Here is a 21,096-nt window from a genome sequence, read left to right on the forward strand (position 1 = left end):
GAACTTTCCATGGTTTGAGATCATGGATGGTGTGCTGGGACATCGTCCCATTATTAGTGGAGAGACCACTTGGGACACCATGGCAGTTACAGTCAGTGAGTTGTCAACGCCAACTTATCTTGCTAGCTAGCTAATGTTTAGGAATGATAAAAACTTGATATTCTAGATAACTATATAACATGATACCTCAGCTTGAGCTTCCCTCTTGCTTATGAAATGGGTGGGGTGTGTGACATTGGCAGCAGGGTGGCATGTTAAGGGTGGTATTAGGGCAACGCTACAGGCATATTGGCCCGATGGTGGGACGAAGATCGATTTTTGTCTCGTGGCTCAAGGTCTGAGGCTATTGGTCCTGGCTGGCCAGTTGATAGCACTCTTTCGCACTGGCCTGACAGTGGGAAAAGTGGCTAATGTTCTGTTAAGCCTTTATAATTGAACTATTGGACTGTTCTTCTTTATATATATATTTCACATCCTGAAACTCAAAAACAATTGATTTCATTTACTTTTTAATATAACACTATTTCAGCAATAAGAATGTTCTAAACAGATTATGCTGAAAAATGTTACAGTATCTTTTCTGAGAAAGAGAGTGCCTCCCACATACCATAGCAGACTAGCAAACATTTAAAGTCATTTATTTATTTATTTTTGCTTTAAAGTTATTGGTGTTATTAGACAACATAAAGGCCAATCCAAAATGTATACCACCATGGTAAACACATCAATATTTTGAATTCCGGCACTGCATCTTATATGTCACCTATAATGAGATAAGTAGCTAATTAAAGGGGCACACCATGTATAATAGTCTTGCCAGAACTCCATTACAAGTACTCTGCATCCTGAAGGAGAGGGTGACAGCTATGCTTGCATTCTGACATGACAATCTATAATGGCACACAGCTTTGTGACAGCCCTCCTCTAACTGTAGAGAGATGGAAGAATGAGAGACAGGGATGGAGACAGAAAAAGGAGGAGAAAAGGGAGAGAGAGAAAGAAGGGGGGATTGTACACCATATGTGCACCGTGTTCCTGAGAGACATCACCAGGCATTGTGGGCTATGAAACAAAGCTTTGTCCTCCATGATGTTCTCTTTTGTGGCGCAAGTCAGGGGGATCAACAAGCTTGAGTGTCAGCTATTGTTGAGCAGCTCGTGCTTGTGGCAGGAAAGTAATTGATGTTGGCTGGCACACACATCCCGATTTTCTGACAAATCACAATAGGAGCCAATCTATCAGAAGAGCCTGGCTTCAATGCAGCATAGTAAAACCTTAGCACTGGTTAAAAACATGAAAGTGTCCTCTGTTTCCTGCACAATTAATCACTCTCTAATGAACAATCCTTCCTAAAACCCTCAAAGTAAATTCCTTTGGGTTGCTTGTTTATAAAAATCAACCTAAATGTCAAGAGAGACAGGTAAATAACCTAAATGCATTCAATAATGTATTAATTTATGCAGATTGTAGGAAATGTCAGTTGCATGGTATGGAAATTATGAGGCATTAATATGGAGATATGGTGATCACTTGACTGGATTATAATAATTACAGCTTGACATGTGAACTCATGTGGCTTTTCCTAGAATGAGCCTTGAGGCCATTGATTGGATCACCTGTGTAAAGGACTTCTGCATTGTCCACATAAACAAAGCTGTAACTAAATAAAGCAATTTGTCCAAGATAATTACAAACCATAACAAACAGCTCACAAAATAATTGTACCTCAGCATGCAGCAGGTTATAGATGATACAATTACTGTCCCCTAAAATTATCTCCACTGCAAGGGCCAGGGTGAATATGATGGGGGGTGAAACAGCCTCTCCATGTCTGAGTTATCATAAGCAGATTGAGCTGAGGATTTGGGTAGTAGGGAGGTGAGTATCAAGGGCAGCTTGAGCTCAAATATTTCCAGTAAAGCCAAACCAACCGCAGCTCCAGCACAGAGCAACAGTGAGGTCATGTGCACATTACCTGTATGTATCTTATGTGGTTGAGGACTCCAGAATGCTTTTTTCCCCCATTATGGCCAGATATACACTTATACAGTAGGGTCCAAAAGTCTACATTGAGACTACATAAAAAATCTGGGAATTCTTTCCCCATCTATACTTAAATTTGTAACTACGGACTAAAACCGAAATGTTTTTCATTTTGGTTCGTTCAAAGCAGACATTTGTTTATTTTATTTTTTATTTTCGGTTCCAGCGTTCCTCACCCTCCTTTCTAAATGGTAACCAGTTAAAACTCAGGAATAGTACTCTATGCTATGGTTGAGTGATATACCAGTTGCAGTGTTGCCAGATCTTGCAAGAGAAACAAACGACCTGGTCTGGAAAAACAAGCCCAAAATAATTGACGTGCCTCACCAAAATAAGCGATAATAGGCTATCATTTCTTCTTTTCTTTTTTTTTTTTTTTTCATGTGGGGGACTGAACAGTATGGAAATCATAACAAGCCATATGAGAATAATAAAGTGGGCTTCCATGTGACAGTGTCACTCACTGATCCAGTTTCAGATGAAAAGCACACAAGATGTTCTTTGGAAGAGTCTCAAATCCCGCTGGGAAAACATGGACCATCAGGGATTGAACAAACTTGTGGAGTCCATGCCAGCTAAAGTTCAAGTGTCATTGAAGCAAAAGGGGTACATACTAAATATTAAGAAATTCTGAAATTCGTGTGCATTTTAAAATTTTGAATTAGAATAGAAAGCAAAATAGACACATTTCCACCAGTGGTCTCAGACATTTGGTCCCCACTGTATATGCAATAAAACGGAATGCTCCCCTTTGTGGGAAAAGATTTTCTTTGTAAGTGAAGTCAGTATGCTGTAATTTAGAGCACTATGCCCTTAATCTAGAATCACTGTACCAAAAAAAAAAAAAAAGCACACCTTCACATTAATGCCTAGGCAGGCACTTTAAAAGAAATGTGCAGCTCAGAGTTTGCAGGGTAAGGGCTTGCACAGCTCATACATGGCCTAATTCTGTCTCAGTCCTTTACGGGAAAGGCAGTATCAGCCAGTATCAGCCAGTTTATTGCCTCCTGCCCAGTTCACTCATCTCCCAATCACAAAAAAAGAACTCTGACTGGTCAAGAATACCACTCAGTTGCTTTATGGGTCTCCTTCTGCTTTTAGTGTTGTCTGCATTCTCTATCTCTCTCTCTCTTCTTCCCATAATTCACTCAGTATATGACAAGCTTGATAAGACATGCTGACTAGACAGAATGGACGCAATGACGAGTTGAAAAATATAAACCAAGATTAAATAAATAAATCCATGGCAGCCCAGACCTCCGCCAGACGGGCTAAATCTCTTAAGGGAGCCAAAGAAAGTTCAAGCTCACCTTGGAAAGTCTTTCAAAAATAAAACGAGAGGATGTAAGAGAGAGCCAGGTAATGCCATGGAAATGTCACCATGATAGCGGTCTGGCAGGAAAGGAACAGCCCAGCCACTCTCTCCTGTCAACTTGCATCCATCTAACAATGCAAAGTTGATAAGAATAGACGGCCAAATGAAGATATCAATAGTTTGATTTGGAAAGACCAAGGAGCTGTAAACTGATTTGGGTCCTTATTTTGGAATCATTTAGCAGATATTCTCAGCCAGGGTTATGTGCACCCCAGAGGGTACTTAAGCATTTTCCAGGAGTTACCTGAAAATATTTTGATTTTGCTTTGCTAAACCAATAAAACAGAAAATATTGCATAAAAATAGTAGGGATGTCAACCATGCTGAAAAAACAAAAAAACAGTTTAAATCAGCCCATGATTGCTTTTTGGTTTAACAGCCAAAAGATCCCCAAACCCCTTTAAAACCATCAAAACAGAACAGCCTAACCAGCAGATAAATGTTGCAGTTTGGTATCATAGAAATAAATTATATATACCTACATTCATACAAAATCATTTTTGCATGGCTGGTTGTCCATTGTGCAGAAGTTTCCTGGTGAAATGAACACTAGAGGCACTAAAACAACAATGAATTTAACTGTATTCCCTTTCATACAAATCACAAGTAAAAAGGCAGATTACCAGTTTATAAACACTAACTTTTCAGCCTGTTCCTTACACAATGTTATCTTATATCTTATGTTATTTTTGCACAGTACAGTTACAATTGTACATTAGCTCAACTAATAAAGCATTGCACTTGTGAGCATTAACCAAAAAAAAAATGAAAAAATAAAAAAAAAAATCTGTTTGAGAGAAAATTTTATCTGCTTTAGCGCAACTCAGTGGACATTTTACCTCAGAACTGCCACTATATATATATATATATATATATATATATACACTGGTGGCCAAAAGTTTGGAATAATGTACAGATTTTGCTCTTATGGAAAGAAATTGGTACTTTTATTCACCAAAGTGGCATTCAACTGATAACAATGCATAGTCAGGACATTAATAACGTGAAAAATTACTATTATAATTTGAAAAACAAAATTCAGAACTTCTTAAACTACTTCAAAGAGTTCTCATCAAAAAAATGCTTTTGCAGATCCTTGGCATTCTAACTGTCAGTTTGTCCAGATACTCAGGTGACATTTCACCCCAGACTTCCTGTAGCACTTGCCATAGATGTGGCTGTCTTGTCGGGCAATTCTCATGCACCTTGCAGTCTAGCTGATCCCACAAAAGCTCAGTGGGGTTAAGATCCATTACACTCTTTTCCAATTATCTGTTGTCCAATGTCTGTGATTCTTTGCCCACTCTAACCTTTTCTTTTTGTTTTTTCTGTTTCAAAAGTGGCTTTTTCTTTGCAATTCTTCCCATAAGGCCTGCACCCCTGAGTCTTCTCTTTACTGTTGTACATGAAACTGGTGTTGAGCGGGTAGAATTCAGTGAAGCTTTCAGCTGAGGACATGTGAGGCATCTATTTATCAAACTAGAGACTCTGTTGTACTTATCCTCTTGCTCTATATTTAAATATTTAAAAAAAAATTAAGCTTTTTATAGCCTATATATTCACCAGATGAAGAGTTTGTACAACCTGCCGAGGCATGGACTCTACAATACCCCTGAAGTTGTCCTGTGGAATCTGGCACCAAGACATTAGCAGTAGACCTCTCAAGTCCTCTAAGTTGCGAGGTGGAGCCTCCATGGATCGAAAATGTTGGTCCAGCACATCCCACAGATGCTCAATCAGATTGAGATCTGGGGAATTTGGAGGACAGGGCAACACCTTGATTTCTTCATCATGTTCCTCAAACCTCTCTCTCTTCTTCCCACCATTCACTCAGTATATGACAAGCTTGATAAGACAGGCTGACTAGACAGAATGGACACAATGACGAGTTGATAAATAAATCCATGGCAGCCCTCCACCAAGGGGGCTAAATCTCTTAAGGGAGCCAAAGAAAGTTCAAGCTCACCTTGGAATGTCTTTCAGAAATAAAGGGAGAGGGTGAAAGAGGGAGCCAGGAAATGCCATGGAAATGTCAACATGATAGCGGTCTGGCAGGAGAGGAACAGCCCAGCAACTCTCTCCTGTCAACTTGCATCCATCTAACAATGCAAGGTTGATAAGAATAGACAGGGCCAAATGAAGATAGCAATAGTTTGATTTGGAAAGACCAAGGAGCTGTAAACTGATTTGGGTCCTTATTTTGGAATCATTTAGCAGACATTCTCAGCCAGGGTTATGTGCACCCCAGAGGGTACTTAAGCATGTTCCAGGAGTTACCTGGAAATATTTTGATTTTGCTTTGCTAAACCAATAAAACAGAAAATATTACATAAAAATTCTTACACAATGTTATCTTATATCTTATGTTTTTTTGTACAGTACAGTTACAATTGTACAGTAGCTCAACTAATAAAGCATTGCACTTGTGAGCATTAACCTTAAAAACCAAAATAAATAAATAAATAAATATCTGTTTGAGAGAAAATTTTATTTGCTTTAGTGCAACTCAGTAGGCATTTTACCTCGGAACTGCCACAATATATATATATATCTCTTAGAGGTCAACCAATTTTGACAATAACGATAACTAAGGTAGTGGAAAAGGCCGATAACTGATTAATCAGCCGATAGTTTTTAAATTCGATTCAAAGAATAAAAAAAAAAAAATTACTATAATGGGCACAGACATAGATGCTACAAGAGTCCAACATGAATAAAATCCAAGATTCAGTTTGTTGTTCAAACAAAATACCAATAATAATAAAAATAAAAATAGAAAATAACTTTAAACAAGCCCGAAACACACAAGGGACTCTATTGGCTCTGTTAAAATGCTCTATATTTAAATATTTACAAAATTAAGCTTTTTATAGCCTATAAATTCAACAGATGAAGAGTTTGTACAACCAGCCAAGGCATGGACTCTACAATACCCCTGAAGTTGTCCTGTGGTATCTGGCACCAAGACATTAGCAGCAGATCTCTCAAGTCCTCTAAGTTGCGAGGTGGAGCCTCCATGGATCGGACATGTTGGTCCAGCACATCCCACAGATGCTCAGTCGGATTGAGCTCTGGGGAGTTTGGAGGCCAAGGCAACACCTTGATTTCTTCATCATATTCTTCAAACCATTCTCGAACAATGTGTTCAGTGTGGTAGGGCGCATTATCCTACTGAAAGAGGCCACTGCCATCAGGGAATAAAATTGCCATGAAGGGGTGTACCTGGTCTGCAATAATGTTTAGGTAGGTGTCACGTGTCAAATTAACATCCACATGAATGTCCAGACCCAGGGTTTCCCAGCAGAACATTGCCCAGAAAATCACACTCCCTCCACTGGCTTATCATCTTCCCACAGTGCATCCTGGTTCCATCACTTCCCCAGGTAAATGGCACACATGTACATGCCTGTCCATGTAATGTAAAAGAAAACTGGACTCATCAGACCAGGTGACCTGCTTCCACTGCTCCAAGGACCAGTTCCGACACTCGCATGCCCATTGTATGCGGTTTTGACAGTGGACAAGGGTCATCATGGGCATCATGACCGGTTTGCGGCTAAGCAGCCCCATACACAGCAGGGTGAGATGCACTGTGTGTTGTGACACATTCTTCCTGTAACCATCTTTAAAATTTTCTGTGACTTGTACCACAGTAGACCTTCTGTCAGTTAGAACCAGATGGGATAGCTTTTATTGCCCTTACGCATCAGTGAGCCTTGGGCCCCCAACACCCTATCGCCGGTTTGTGGTTTGTCCCTCATCGGTCCAGTGTCAGTAGCTGCTCACCACTGCTGACTGGGAGCACCCCATTGTCCCTCCTTGGACCACTGTCAGCTGTCAGTAGGCACTCACCACTGCTGACTGGGAGCACCCCACAAGCCTTGCCATTTCAGAGATTCTCTGGCCCAGTCATCTGGCCATAACAATTTGGCCCTTGTCAAATTCGCACAGGTCTTTACTTCTGGCCAGCTTTTTTTTTTTTTTTTTTTTTTTTCAAAAATGTGTTTAACTGTCTGGAAAAAAAACAAATCTGCTATATATAGTCAATGCCTCACTCCTTTCAGGCACATTTCCGAAGTCCCTCAATACTGCAGTTGTCAAGCCCCTTCTAAAAAAGAGCAATTTGGATAACTCTATATTAAACAACTACGACCAATCGCAAATCTTCCTTTCATAGGAAAGATCATTAAAAAGGTTGTTTTCAGTCAGCTGAATAAATTATTAAACTCAAATGGCTACTTGGACTATTTCCAGTCTGGTTTCCAACCGCATCACAGCACAGAGACGATGCTTATAAAGATGCTTAATGATATTCAGCTAAATATCAAAATCAAATCAAATCAATCAAATCAAGTGGGTGAAAATCTTTGGTGCAGTTCCAAACAACATAGCATCCATGATAATTACAATAAACATCTCATTTACATATAACAAAATTTACACATCTTGTTTACTCAACACAATATACAATATACACCTAATAATATACAATATACAGTATACAATATACACAAAATAAGATAAGACTGTATACAACTAAAAATACACAGTGAGTGATCAAGAGTTCAAAAGTCTGATCGTTTGGGGGAAATACTGATTCAGGCAAAATATCAGTGCTTGTATTACTAGATCTCAGTGCTGCCTTTGACACTGTTGACCACAACATTCTCCTAGACTGATTGGAAAACTGGGTAGGGCTCTTTCTCAGCTGGTTCAGGTCATATCTAGATGGTAGGGGTTACTATGTGAACATAGGTAACTATGAATCTGAGTGGACATCCATGACATGTGGAGTCCCACAAGGCTCAATTCTTACACCGCTCCTGTTCAACCTGTATATGCTCCCACTAGGCCAAATTATGAAAAAGAACCAAATCGCATACCATAGCTACGCAGACGACACCCAGATTTAGCCCTATCGCCAAACGACTACAGCCCATAGACTCTCTGTGCCAGTGCATTGGTGAAATTAACAGTTGGATGTGCCGAAACTTCCTTCAGTTAAACAACGACAAGACAGAGGTCATTGTATTTGGCAACAAAGGAGAAATTCCCAAGGTGAATACATACCTTGTCTCCAAGGGTCTAAAAACAAAAAGATCAAGTAAGGAATCTTGGTGTCATTTTGGAGTCAGACCTTATTTTCAGTAGTCACATCAAAGCAATAAATTAATCAGCCTACTATCATCTAAAACATATAGTGATAATTAGATGTTTTGTATCAAGTCAAGACTTGGAGAAACTTGTTCATGCGTTCATCACCAGTAGAGTGGACTACTGCAATGGACTCCTCACCAGCCTTCCCAAAAAGACCATTAGACACCTGCAGCTCATTCAGAATACTGCTGCCAGGATTCTCACCCCAACCAAAAAATCTGAGCATATTACTCCAGTAATCATGTATTTACACTGGCTTCCAGTTACATTTAGAATTGATTTTGAAGTAATATTACTTGTTTATAAATCACTCAATGGCCTACCACCTAAATACACTGCAGATATGCTTGTTGAATATAAACCTAACAGACCTCTCTGATCATTAGGATTACGTCAGTTAAAAGTTCCAAGGGTTCACTCAAAACAAGGTAAACAGCATTCAGCTATTATGCAGCCTGCCGCTGAACCAGCTACCAGAAGAGGTCAGGTGTGCTCCAACAGTAGCCACATTCAAGTTCAGAATAAAAACACATCTGTTTAGCTGTGCACTTATTCACTGAGCACTGTGCTGCACTTACTGATCGTACTGTATAATTTTATTTCTGTATTCTTTTGCTTTTTTATTTATTTTAATAATTTTCCTTTTTTAAATATATTTTATTACTTTTTATTCTTATTTCTTGTTCTTAATTGGTTTTAATATTTATTTTATCTTTATCATTTTTATGTAAAGCACTTTGAATTGCCATTGTGTATGAAATGTGCTATATACAGTAAATAAACTATCCTTGCCTTGCCTTGCCATTTCTCTTGCATTCAACACGTTGACAATGATAACTGATTGTTTGCTTACCATCTAATCTACCCAGACCCTGACATGTGGCCTTGTTAGGAGATGAACAACGTTATTCGCATAATGTTTTGGCTCATCGGTGTATATACATCATTAGTTGAGGTTTAATGAGGAATACGGTTTATTACAAGATATACAGTTGGAAACACAATGTGTCTGCTGATAAGGCATGCTTCCCTATAGTCGCATTTTACTTTGCATGTCCTCGCCTCATTTTAGAATACTTAATTATCTAATCAAAATAGCACCGGCCGCAGAGGAACACGGAGGAATAAAAATAAAAAAAATAAAAAATGAAAAAAACTATTGCCAACTACTGGCATAGATTTCTGCCAATAACAATAGTTCTAAAAAGCAATTATCGGCACCTATTAATCAGTAAAACCGATATATTGGTCTACCTCTAATATATATATTCACCGATCAGCCACAACATTAATACTACCTGCCTAATATTGTGTAGGTCCCCCTCGTGCCACCAAAACAGCGCCAACCTGGATCTTAGAACAGCATTCCGAGATGCTATTCATCTCACCACAATTGTACAGAATGGTTATCTGAGTTACCGTAGACTTTGTCCATTTGAACCAGTCTGGCCATTCTCTGTTGACCTCTCTTATCAACAAGGCATTTCTGTCCACAGAACTGCCGCTCACTGGATGTTTGCTTTTGGCACCATTTGTGTAAATTCTAGAGACTGTTGTGTGTGAAAATCCCAGGAGATCAGCAGTTACAGAAATACTCACATTAGTCCATCTAGCACCAACAGTCATCCATGCAATATCTAATCAGCCAATCGTGTGGCAGCAGTGCAGTGCATAAAATCATGCAGATACAGGTCAGGAGCTTCAGTTAATGTTCACATCAACCATCAGAATGGGGGGAAAAATTTGATCTCAGTGATTTGGACCGTGGCATGATGGTTGTTGCCAGATGGACTGGTTTGAGTTTTTCTGTAACTTAATTAATCATGTCAATTAATCATGTCCCTGAACCGTAATAAGGAAGATTTCTAAGAAATTCAAGCTTGAAGTACCACCTGTTTTCTCCAGGGGGCAGTAAGCGAAACTTCAGCTGTATAGGCAACATGCAGCTTATACAGAGAACAAACCAAGCCTTCCGAAGTCAGCACAACATGCGTTCTTGCATTCAAAATATAGCTTGATTGAGCGCAAATCCGAATGAAGGGATCTCAAGATGTGTTTTTCACTGCTTTTGCAAGAAATACTAATTAGATAACACTGAGGGTGTAATCACACAATTCATGAATTAATCATACCTATTAGAGTAAAAAGCATTTCATACTCATTCCACTGAAAATCGGTTGAATCTTTGCTACAAGAGTGAAGTTTGGTTTAGTTTTTATTTCTCTGATACAAACATAGCTAATTTAAAGGTTAAAATCATCTACCTGCTGTGTCTCAAAAGAAAATAAAAATGTGTTTATTTTCCAAAGGAAATGTGCACATTATAAGGAAGATTAACATACTGTATGTCAAACTTCAAATGTTCTACAGACATTTTTCTGCTAGAGCATCAGATGAATGTTATGCTGCTGTTAATTTGCTTATGAAACATTTCTCTATTCTGAACTATACATGCTGAGCCTTTAAAAAAAGGCCACAATTAATGTGAAGCCTTAAAATGATTGCCATGAAGTCGAAGAAATTATCAGCCACAGCAGGAGCTGCGTGTGAGTAGAAGACACCTCTTTCCATTTGGAAGTTTAAATGCACAACACAGCAGATTGCAATAATGTTTCCTGAACTACAAAAATGGTGCTTAAGCAAAAGGCAGGGCATTTAAAAAGGAGGGCTTTTAGCAAGTCAGTGCCTAATGGAGAGGTCATAATATTGGCCAGTGAACTCAGGCCCACCTTTAGTTATATAATGGCATACTAATGTTCAATGCATTTACCTACTCCATCACTCAAACTCCCCTGGAGGGGAAAGAAAGTGTATTATTCATTCAACACATTCTTCCAGTGCAACTACACTAATAAGGGCCCAGTGGGCTACGATGAATGTTCTCTAGCTGCATATTAAATGTACACATCAGATCCATAATTGAACAAAGAATGAAGAAAAGAAAAGCATGGCAAAGGCATTAATAAATAAAGGAAAATGGTGCTGATCCAATGAGGCAAAACTAATAGGAGCTGATATTCAGATTGTGTTTTAACTTCTGAAGTTTTATTCACACTAGGTGTCAACTCTCATTTGGCCAATCATATATCTGCATTTTTACCTAAGTATAAAAGTACAGTGAGCACTGAGGTGTGTAGTGAAAAATGCTTTAATACAACATTTTTTATTTTTGCTTCTTTTTGCTACTGTCTATACTATTTGGCTTGATTCCACTTCAGAGTTCATATAGTAAAAAAGACATGTAGTGACAATCACTCTGAACCCAAGCCACAAAAAAATAAATCTGCTTCCCATTTTACTCTTGCTCTCAAAATTGGCAAGACTATAATATGCAAATCATTTTTGATAAGGGTGATGTAATAGGGATAAATGCATATGAGTGAGAATAAATGATTAACCATATAATAGAGCTGTTGATCTCATTTAATCTATGTAATTACATCAAACATTTAACATGCTATTAAGATGATAACCTGGGGATCTGGATTGCAGATCTGTATTCTGTCATCATTTACTCAATCTCACGTCGTTCTAAACCCGCATGACTTTCTTTAAAAAATTTTTTTTCTGCCTAATATATATATTTAAATTGCCTAAAATATTCTATTTAAAGACACTAAGCACTATGTCTAAACACAATACTGCAAATGCTTCTGGCACCATCTGAACACTTTGTTGAGGTCACTGTTCTAACCCTTGTGGATTGTGGAAAATAATATAATCCAAAATAATGTCAGATTATATGCTTTAGAGCTGAAACAAATCAAAACTATCCCAAACAACCATCTATCTGCTCCTGTGATCAAAACACATTTAAAGGAATAGTTCACCCCAAAATGAAAATTAATTAATCATTTACTCATCCTCATGTTGTTCCAAACCCAATGATTTCTTTTTTTTTTTTTTTTTTTTTTTCCAACTGTGGAACACAGGAAGAAATTTTACTGGAGACTCGTTTTCCATGCAATTACAATGCATGGGAAACGTCCTGGTTACTTTCGTAACCTCCGTTCCCTGATGGAGGGAACGAGACGTTGTGTCGATGTAGTGACACTAGGGGTCCCTATACAAAATGCCACAATGACTGAACTGTTATGTGGACTGGCAGTGCGAGATGGGCAGACCGCTGTGTGCCTCATAGCCAGCACACCAGGCCGTCACATAACCTCCCCCATCGAATGGTCCCCTGTATTTCGGGGATAAGTCGACTGCCCAAAAAATGGGGACAGGCTAGCCCAGCCGTGGCCTTTTCTCCTCTTTCTTCTCCCCAAAAAGAGTGGAAATCTTTTACCGACTGGGGGCTGTAAGTGTCCGCGTCAGGGGGGGGTGTCACTACCAAGGGGAAGACACTGCGGAGACCACACCCCGCCCGGAGGGGGGGTTATTTGAGTGGAAATACGTCACATGGTCTTACTGAGTTTTGTCGGAAGTATGTCATGTGGAGAAGTCGTGTGGTAGGTCCTACCCAGGGGGGAGGAGCTCTACAGACGCAGTTTACCAAGAGGGAAACAATTTTGGGGAAGATACGTCACACGGGGTTACCTACGGGGAACTAGCGCATGTGGAGCACCTACCCCAGTACAGGGCCTAGTTAGCACACATACTGGGCCGGCAGCGAGTTTCATTGTAAACCCGCCTGCCACAGGGCTAAGGAGGAAAGTCATCCAGGGTCCACAACTTTGTGAACAGGACTGGGAGTCAAAGTGCACGTCTTCACCTCGGGAAGGGGAAAGGTGCTATGCGCAAGCGGTACACCCGGCCAGCTGTCCCGGAACTTACCTGTTCGTACCTGGAAACACACGGGGCGAAACCAGCTCAACTCGGGGATTATAGAATCTCACAAAGGTGTTGGGTGTTGCCCAGCCCGCCGCTCTGCAGATGTCTGCTAAAGAGGCGCCATTGGTCAGAGCCCAGGAGGCCGCCACACTCCTAGTAGAGTGGGCTCATAGCCCCAAGGGGGGCGGCACGTCCTGGGCATGATATGCCGTCACAATGGCATCAATGACCCAGTGGGCGATCCTCTGTTTGGAGACAGCGCTCCCTTTCTGCTGTCCACCAAAGCAGACAAAGAGCTGCTCAGAGCGTCTAGAGCTCTGTGTGCGATCCCAATAAATGTGCAAAGCACGCATCGGACACAGCAATGATGAGACTGGGTCTGCCTCCTCCCGGGGTAGCTTCGCTTACAGGTTCACCACCTGATCCCTAAACGGGGTCTTGGGAAACTTGGGCACATAGCCCGGTTGGGGTCTCAGGATCACATGAGAGCAACCCCGACCAAACTCCAGGCACGTTTTACTGACAGAGAACGCCTGCAGGTCCCCTACCCTCTTGATGGAGGTGAGCGCCATCAGGAGGTGTGCGCCACGACCTCGTGAGCTCCTCATGCACCTCCGGGAAGAAAGGGACCGGGGCGGGGCATGGCTGTGAGTGGCGCTCCGGGCCCAGGAACTAATCGTCAGGCTGTGAGGGTTCGTGGGAGTGGAGGGTTCCACTCCAGCCCGAAACACGCAGCCACCCAGGCAAGCATGGCTGCCAGCTGCGCGTCAGGCTGCAACTGGGTGACCGCACCCGAAGGTGGGAGCCCAGTCGAGTCCTCAGTGTCAGACTGGACAGCCCACTCTCTGATGCTGCAATCAAGAGCTCATCCACTCACGAGCACCCAAACGAGATCACAAACTCGCCCTGAGATGAGCCGGCGGTCTCATCCCAGCAGGGCAAACGAGCTTACTGGGGAATGGGAGGTCCGTGGGGAGTTACCCAGCGGAGTGGCTCCCATTGGGGTCCCCAAATCGCACCCAGTGCTAACCGACATGGCCTCAAACCCGTAGGTAGAAAGACCGAGGCGGGGAGCCACTGGGGTGGTCTTTCCCTCAAACGAAGGAAAAACTGCGACCGCAACGTTGCCATGGTCACGCTCTCGCAGTGAGAACATGACCCGTCCATGAACCCTGTCTCCACGTGGGCAGCGCCCAAGCACATAAGACCGCAATCGTGGCCATCGGAAGCGAAGAGGTAACGACCGCAACCAGGAAATACACACAAACTGAGAGGCATCTTTAAAAAGACGCTCTCCCTTAATGCCACTCTTTTATAAGGGAAAATATACTCTTTCAGTAGGAAGAATATACTCTTTTAGCTGCTGAAGCACCCAGGGGCGTTCTCTGCACTTCACCAGTGCAAGAGGGGGAGAAGCCACTGTAATGCGCCGTAAATCCAACAGCTTTTGGATCGGCAGAGTAATTCAGCTTGCTGAACACAACCACTCGGCTCCGAATAGAAAATCTGAATGAGTGGTTGCGAGCCAGCTCCTTTTATACCCGTATGTCCGGGGGAGTGGCATGCAAATTCCACAGGCCAATTCCCATTGGCCTTTTCTCAAAGATCAGAGGTGTTCAGGGCTGCCAAGGGCAACCCCTAGCATCACTACATCGACACAACGTCTCGTTCCCTCCATCAGGGAACGGAGGTTACGAAAGTAACCAGGACGTTTCCCATGCATTGTAATTGCATGGAAAACGAGTCTCCAGTAAAATTTCTTCCTGTGTTCCACAGTTGGAAAAAAAAAAAAAAAAAAAAAAGAAATCATTGGGTTTGGAACAACATGAGGATGAGTAAATGATTAATTAATTTTCATTTTGGGGTGAACTATTCCTTTAAATGTGTTTTGATCACAGGAGCAGATAGATGGTTGTTTGGGATAGTTTTGATTTGTTTCAGCTCTAAAGCATATAATCTGACATTATTTTGGATTATATTATTTTCCACAATCCACAAGGGTTAGAACAGTGACCTCAACAAAGTGTTCAGATGGTGCCAGAAGCATTTGCAGTATTGTGTTTAGACATAGTGCTTAGTGTCTTTAAATAGAATATTTTAGGCAATTTAAATATATATATTAGGCAGAAAAAAAAAATTTAAAGAAAGTCATGCGGGTTTAGAACGACGTGAGATTGAGTAAATGATGACAGAATACACAGGTGTGAGTGACAGATAGGGAATGAGGCTTTCAATCTTAAAAAAAAAAAAAAAAAAAAAAAAAAAAACAATCCTAAAAAAGATCCTTTGAGCGACTTAGGTAAATGTCATTATTTTGATGTCTTTTTTTTCATGAAAATTTTTTCTTTGGATGCACACTTTCCCTTTATCGCTTTCATCTATCAGATGCACCAAAAAATCAATCCATTCCCAGTTTTTAAGCCATTCCCAGATTCCCAGGAACTCATAATATATAATTCCAAAAAATTAGCCAGTGCTAACTGTGGACAATTTGACATTACAATAGTGTATATAAAATAATGAAGCAAGTCCGATCTGAGCATCATTTTGTGGCGGTCAGTGGCATCTGAGGACTTTTATGCTAATTGCTTATCCAGTAGCGGATCCCGGCACAGGCGATATAGGCAGCCGCATAAGGCGTCAACGCACTCTGGGGTGGCACGACAGGGTAACTGATCGCCCCCCCAATATACATGTATAATATAATATATAAATTATATATTACATTATACATGTATATGTGTATATACAGTATATACATACATACACACACACACACACACACACACACACATAAATATATATACTATATTTCGATATTTATTGTCTAGTTATTTTTATTTAAAGGAATATTTTACCCAAAAATGAAAATTCTCTCATCATTTACTCACCAAGAAACATGGCTTTCTTTTTTTTGCAGAATACAAATGAATATTTTTAGAAGACTATTTCAGCTCTCTAGGTCAATAAAATACAAGTGAATCTCTGCCCATGCCCGCGACCACGGAGGTCGTTCCCGAGTCTCTGCCCATGCCCACGACCACGGAGGTCGTTCCCGAGTCTCTGCCCATGTTCGCAACCATGGAGGTCAGTTCCCATTCATCCTGGACTCTTTGTCTCGAGCCTCCCATGGTTCTGCCTTCCACGGCTTGGCCCCTCGAGCCTCCCACGGCTCCGTCTTCCCTGGCGGCTCCACCCCTAGAGACTATTCCTCCTGTGGCTCCGCCTCCAGTGACTATTCCTCCTGCGGCTCCGCCCCAGAGACTATTCCTCCTGCGGCTCTGCCCGCTCCTCCAGAGACTCCTCCTACAGTGGCTCTGCCGCCTGACCTTGTCCTTGTCCTGCGGCTGCCTCCCAGGCCTCCTGACCCTGCGGCCGCCTCCCAGGATTCCTGACCCTGTCTCGGTCCGACATCCGCCTGATCAGCTCTGGTCTCTCTGGTCTCCTGGCCATCCACCTGATCTGCTCTGGTCTCCCTGGTCTCCTGGCCGCCCGCCTGATCTGCTCTGGTCTACTTGGTCCTCCGAGCCTGCAGTGTCACCCTGGCTCTCCATCCCTCTGGCTCCGCCTTGGTTTCAAGCCTACCTGACTTTTCCTTGTTCCTCTGCTCCCCTTGCCCCTTGTGTCCCCTTGAACTACCTGTTTTCCCCCACACCCCATGGACAATTTGTTTTTTTGTTTTTTTTCTGGAGCATCTGGAATCCGCTCCTTAAAAGGGGGGCTCTGTCACATTCCCTGTTTTTTATATTGACTTATTTTGAAATTCTTGTTTAGTTCCTGTTTCCTGTTAGTTTTTGTAGTCCTTTGTAGTTTCATTTTATGATTTGTTTTCCCCTGATTGTTTCCAAAGGTGTTCCCTTGTTTGCCCCTGTGTATTTAAGCCCTTGTTTTTCCTTGTTTCCTCTGTCAGTCTTTGCATGTATTATGCCTTACTCTGTACGTTTGTTCCCTGTGTTTTGTTTCTTTATGTTCTGAGTTATCTGGTTTTCTTTTGTTTATTAAAGATGCTGCATTTACATCTTCCATTCTCTCCTGACTCGTTACAGCCATAAGCACAGATCAGAGCAAATCACATACACCTGGGATATTGGATCACCTTAATTGTATCATGCAACTGTTAGTACAAGAACATTAACACTCTCATGAGAGAACGAACACAGAAAATGTCTATGGAAGGGGTATCCAAACATGCTCCTGAGGCCGGTTGCACCAGCTGTGCGTAAGTTAAATCTTAGCCTAGTTGTGGCGCAAATGGGCACTAAGTGACAATTTACTCACTACTAAATATTTGAGCACTGCACCATTAAACTTAGGTAGAACGTAACCCTGTGTATAAACTAAATATTTACGGAAGCCTCCGACCAGGCGTAATGGATGGAATAAAAAAGCAGACTGATATTTTATGACATCAGTGAGCTCATGTTTTGCGTGACAGGCATCAATCCTTTCAACATACATTATGATGTTGACATTTACGCGAGAGAGAGAGAGAGAAAAAAATGTACTTTAGCGTCTCTTCAGCATGAAACCGATCTAACGGTGCAGTTTTCAGGGTGCGTCGCCCGGTGTCAAGTTTCAACACATTCCAAATATATATATATATACTAAACAAAAATATAAATGCAACATGCAACAATTTCAAAGATTTTACTGAGATACAGTTCATTTAAGGAAATCAGTCAACTGAAATAAATTCATTAGGCCCTAATCTAATCTAATCAATGCGTATGGAAAATTTCTGGAATCTTTTATTTCAGCTCATGAAACATGGGACCAACACTTTACATGTTGTGTTTATATTTTTGTTCAGTGTATATATATTTGTGATGTGTACATCTGTTTATTGTAAACTTGTATATGTCTCATCTATGTCTCATCACTGTCATGACTGCTATGTTGGTCGGAACTGCACCCAAGACTTTCACCCACTATTGCACTTGTGTATATGGTTGTGTGACAATAGAAGTGAAGTGAAGATATATATATATGATATTAAAATAAATAAATGTCTGTTTTCCAGCCTGTTGTATTAGTATTTATTTATCACCCCTCAATTATTTTAGATACAGTTCCTATAATATTGTTATTTACATAGGGCAAATATACTATTTATCAAACCTACTTTTATTACGTATCATATTTTAATGGGGATTTAATTTATTACAGCTGACAGTTACGTGAGCACACAAGGTTTGAACATCAACCGTAACAAGATCAAATTGAAGTTCATGGATTTTTAACACTTCTGTGTATAAATATGAAGGCTGCTTATTGAATAAATACAGGTAAACGTCATATTATGCGACTACGCATTACTTTACGGAGAACTTATGACCTACTAGTTAAGTCTTGCCTTAAGAACAGGTGGTGCAACCAAATTAAGCACTGACTTAGTTACAAACTAATTAGTAGTTACTAAGCCCTTAGTGTGAACTTTACGTCCTAACTTACGTGAGAACTTACACACAGCTGGTTCAACACTATCCTGGAGAGCAACAGTACCCTCCTGCAGACCTCAGCTCCAACCCAGCTCCAACACTCCTGCTGTAATTTTCAAGTAATCCTGATTAGCTAGTTTAGGTGTATTTGATTAAGGTTGAAGGTAGCTCTCCAGGAACAGGATTGGCTACCCCTGGTCTATGGTGACAGAGAGCAACAGATCTGCATGTATTCTTCTGATGTGAGTGAAACACATGGGCATGTGAAGAGGGGAGAGATCATCTGTTTTATCGAAAGCCTGGAACCAGATAAAACAGTGAGGCATGAAGAAAGAGGAGTCTGAGCACTCTTCAAAGCAGCTCTGCTCACAGAGATCAGTGGGCTTGAGTGAGTGCTCACCAGGCACAATGAGGGGGATCAATGGTGTGTTATTGAGAAGCCAAGGAGGTTGAGAGAAGGCAGATAAACGCTTAAAATTGATTATAAAAAACAAACAACTTTTTTTTTCTTTTTACTTATAAATATCTGACTATATTTTAGCTAATTATGTATTATATATATGTAGTAAATATATATGATTTAGGGCCATATAGCACGATTGCAAGTGTGACATTGCTTTTATACAACAGTATGGTCACAAAAAAAACGCATTTGTGCATGGAACTACTTTCTTACGCGATGGATCAGAATCTGTCGTTGCTGGTTCAAACCAAATGATGCATCCAAGCCTCTCAAAAACATCACTTCAGAACAACTAGTATCACAGCTTGGGCTGTTTCTAACATAATAATGTTATTGGAGAAACAAGGATGTATATGTGTGTGTGTGTGAGAGAGAGAGAGAGAGAGAGAGAGAAAGAGAGAGAGATGGAGCATGTGTGATCACCTGCTGATGATGCTGTAGTCTGTTAGTCAGCTTTCTGAAGATAATGTCATTTTGGTGAAAATGCATCCTATTTTCTCAGTGGAAAAATAGCCATCCAAGCGGGGGTATTCCTCCCTAATTCGCGGTAGCTGGTGCACAAGAGTCTTTCACTATAGAAATCGCAATCTCCTCCGCCATTTTGAACAGTACGTCCTCTCCAATGTGGAAAGTCCGTTAAGAGGTAAGCGCCTTGAGTTTGTGTAATTAATCAGTCTGTTGTGTCTCTCAGCTGTGATGAGCCTTAATGCTGAAGTTGTTAGTTTAAAGCCATTTAAAGCTATTTCCTAGCTTTAGTAGTGTAGTAGTAATACGAGCAATCACGGAGTGCTGTTGAATATAAACACTGACTCACTTCATGTCACGTCTCATATTACATGCAAAAATGGTCTTTTGCCTCCATCTGCTGGCTAAAATATGTAATGTCACAAAATTAAATGTAAATAGACAGATGGCTTCTAACACATCTGCACTGCTCTTACACTTTAGTTTAGAATGGCATGAACACAAGTGGAGAGATACACACAGTGAAGCGTCTGAGAGCTGATGGTGTAAGTCCATCAGTACTCATGGAACATCTCTCGTCCAATCAGATTCGAGGACCGGAACTAACTATATACTGTATATATATATATATATATATATATATATATATATATATATATATATATATATATATATACCAGCTCTGACTCAGCTCAGTTTACCATCCAGTTATGTCTGAATACAGATAATTTGGTAAATGTGTTAATCACTTAAACAATAATAATAATAATAATAATAATATGTTAATATTTGTTTTTATTTTTTGCATATATACAGTCTATACAGTATACTGTGTGTATGTGTGTGCATATAATAATTATATTCAAACCCTAAGAAATATATATTAGGGTTAGTCTATTGTAATTATAATTAATTTAATATAAAAACAACAGAAGTCTATAATACTGTATGTTTGTATTTGCTAAATAATGTCTTCATTTAGATTCATTTAACATGTGTTACTATCCTGGATAGTATGGGATTGTTGACCAGTCAATAGCCACACAAGAAAAACGTCTTAATAAATACAAATAATAATAAATGGTGACCTGATTAAAATCTAAAAATGGTTTGTGTGAGGGTTAGGTTTAGGGGTAGGGTTAGAAAATGTTGTGAGTTCAGTATAAAAAGTCAATGGAAAGTCCCCACCATGATGTGTGTGTGTGTGTGTGTGTGTGTGTGTGTGTGTGTGTACATGTTTATACTACAAGGATAGTAAAACCCGAGATCACCTATTTTGTGGGGCCCAGCGCAGTGGTCCCCACGAGGGAAATGGCTTATTAAACATACTAAACAATGTATTTATTTTTTTATTTTTTGTAAAGTAAAAATGCAAAAAG

The 21,096-nt window shown here is 40.5% G+C and overlaps 1 protein-coding gene across 2 annotated transcripts in view; it reads right to left on the reverse strand.

Annotated features, from left to right (window-relative positions):
- The window catches only part of LOC127419271 (EGF-like repeat and discoidin I-like domain-containing protein 3), a 291,255-nt gene that overhangs the window by 177,603 nt on the left and 92,556 nt on the right, over positions 1-21,096 (reverse strand). The gene's annotated exons all lie outside the window — the stretch shown is intronic.

Source organism: Myxocyprinus asiaticus, chromosome 3 (assembly GCF_019703515.2).
Source record: "Myxocyprinus asiaticus isolate MX2 ecotype Aquarium Trade chromosome 3, UBuf_Myxa_2, whole genome shotgun sequence".
Taxonomy (NCBI): domain Eukaryota; kingdom Metazoa; phylum Chordata; class Actinopteri; order Cypriniformes; family Catostomidae; genus Myxocyprinus; species Myxocyprinus asiaticus.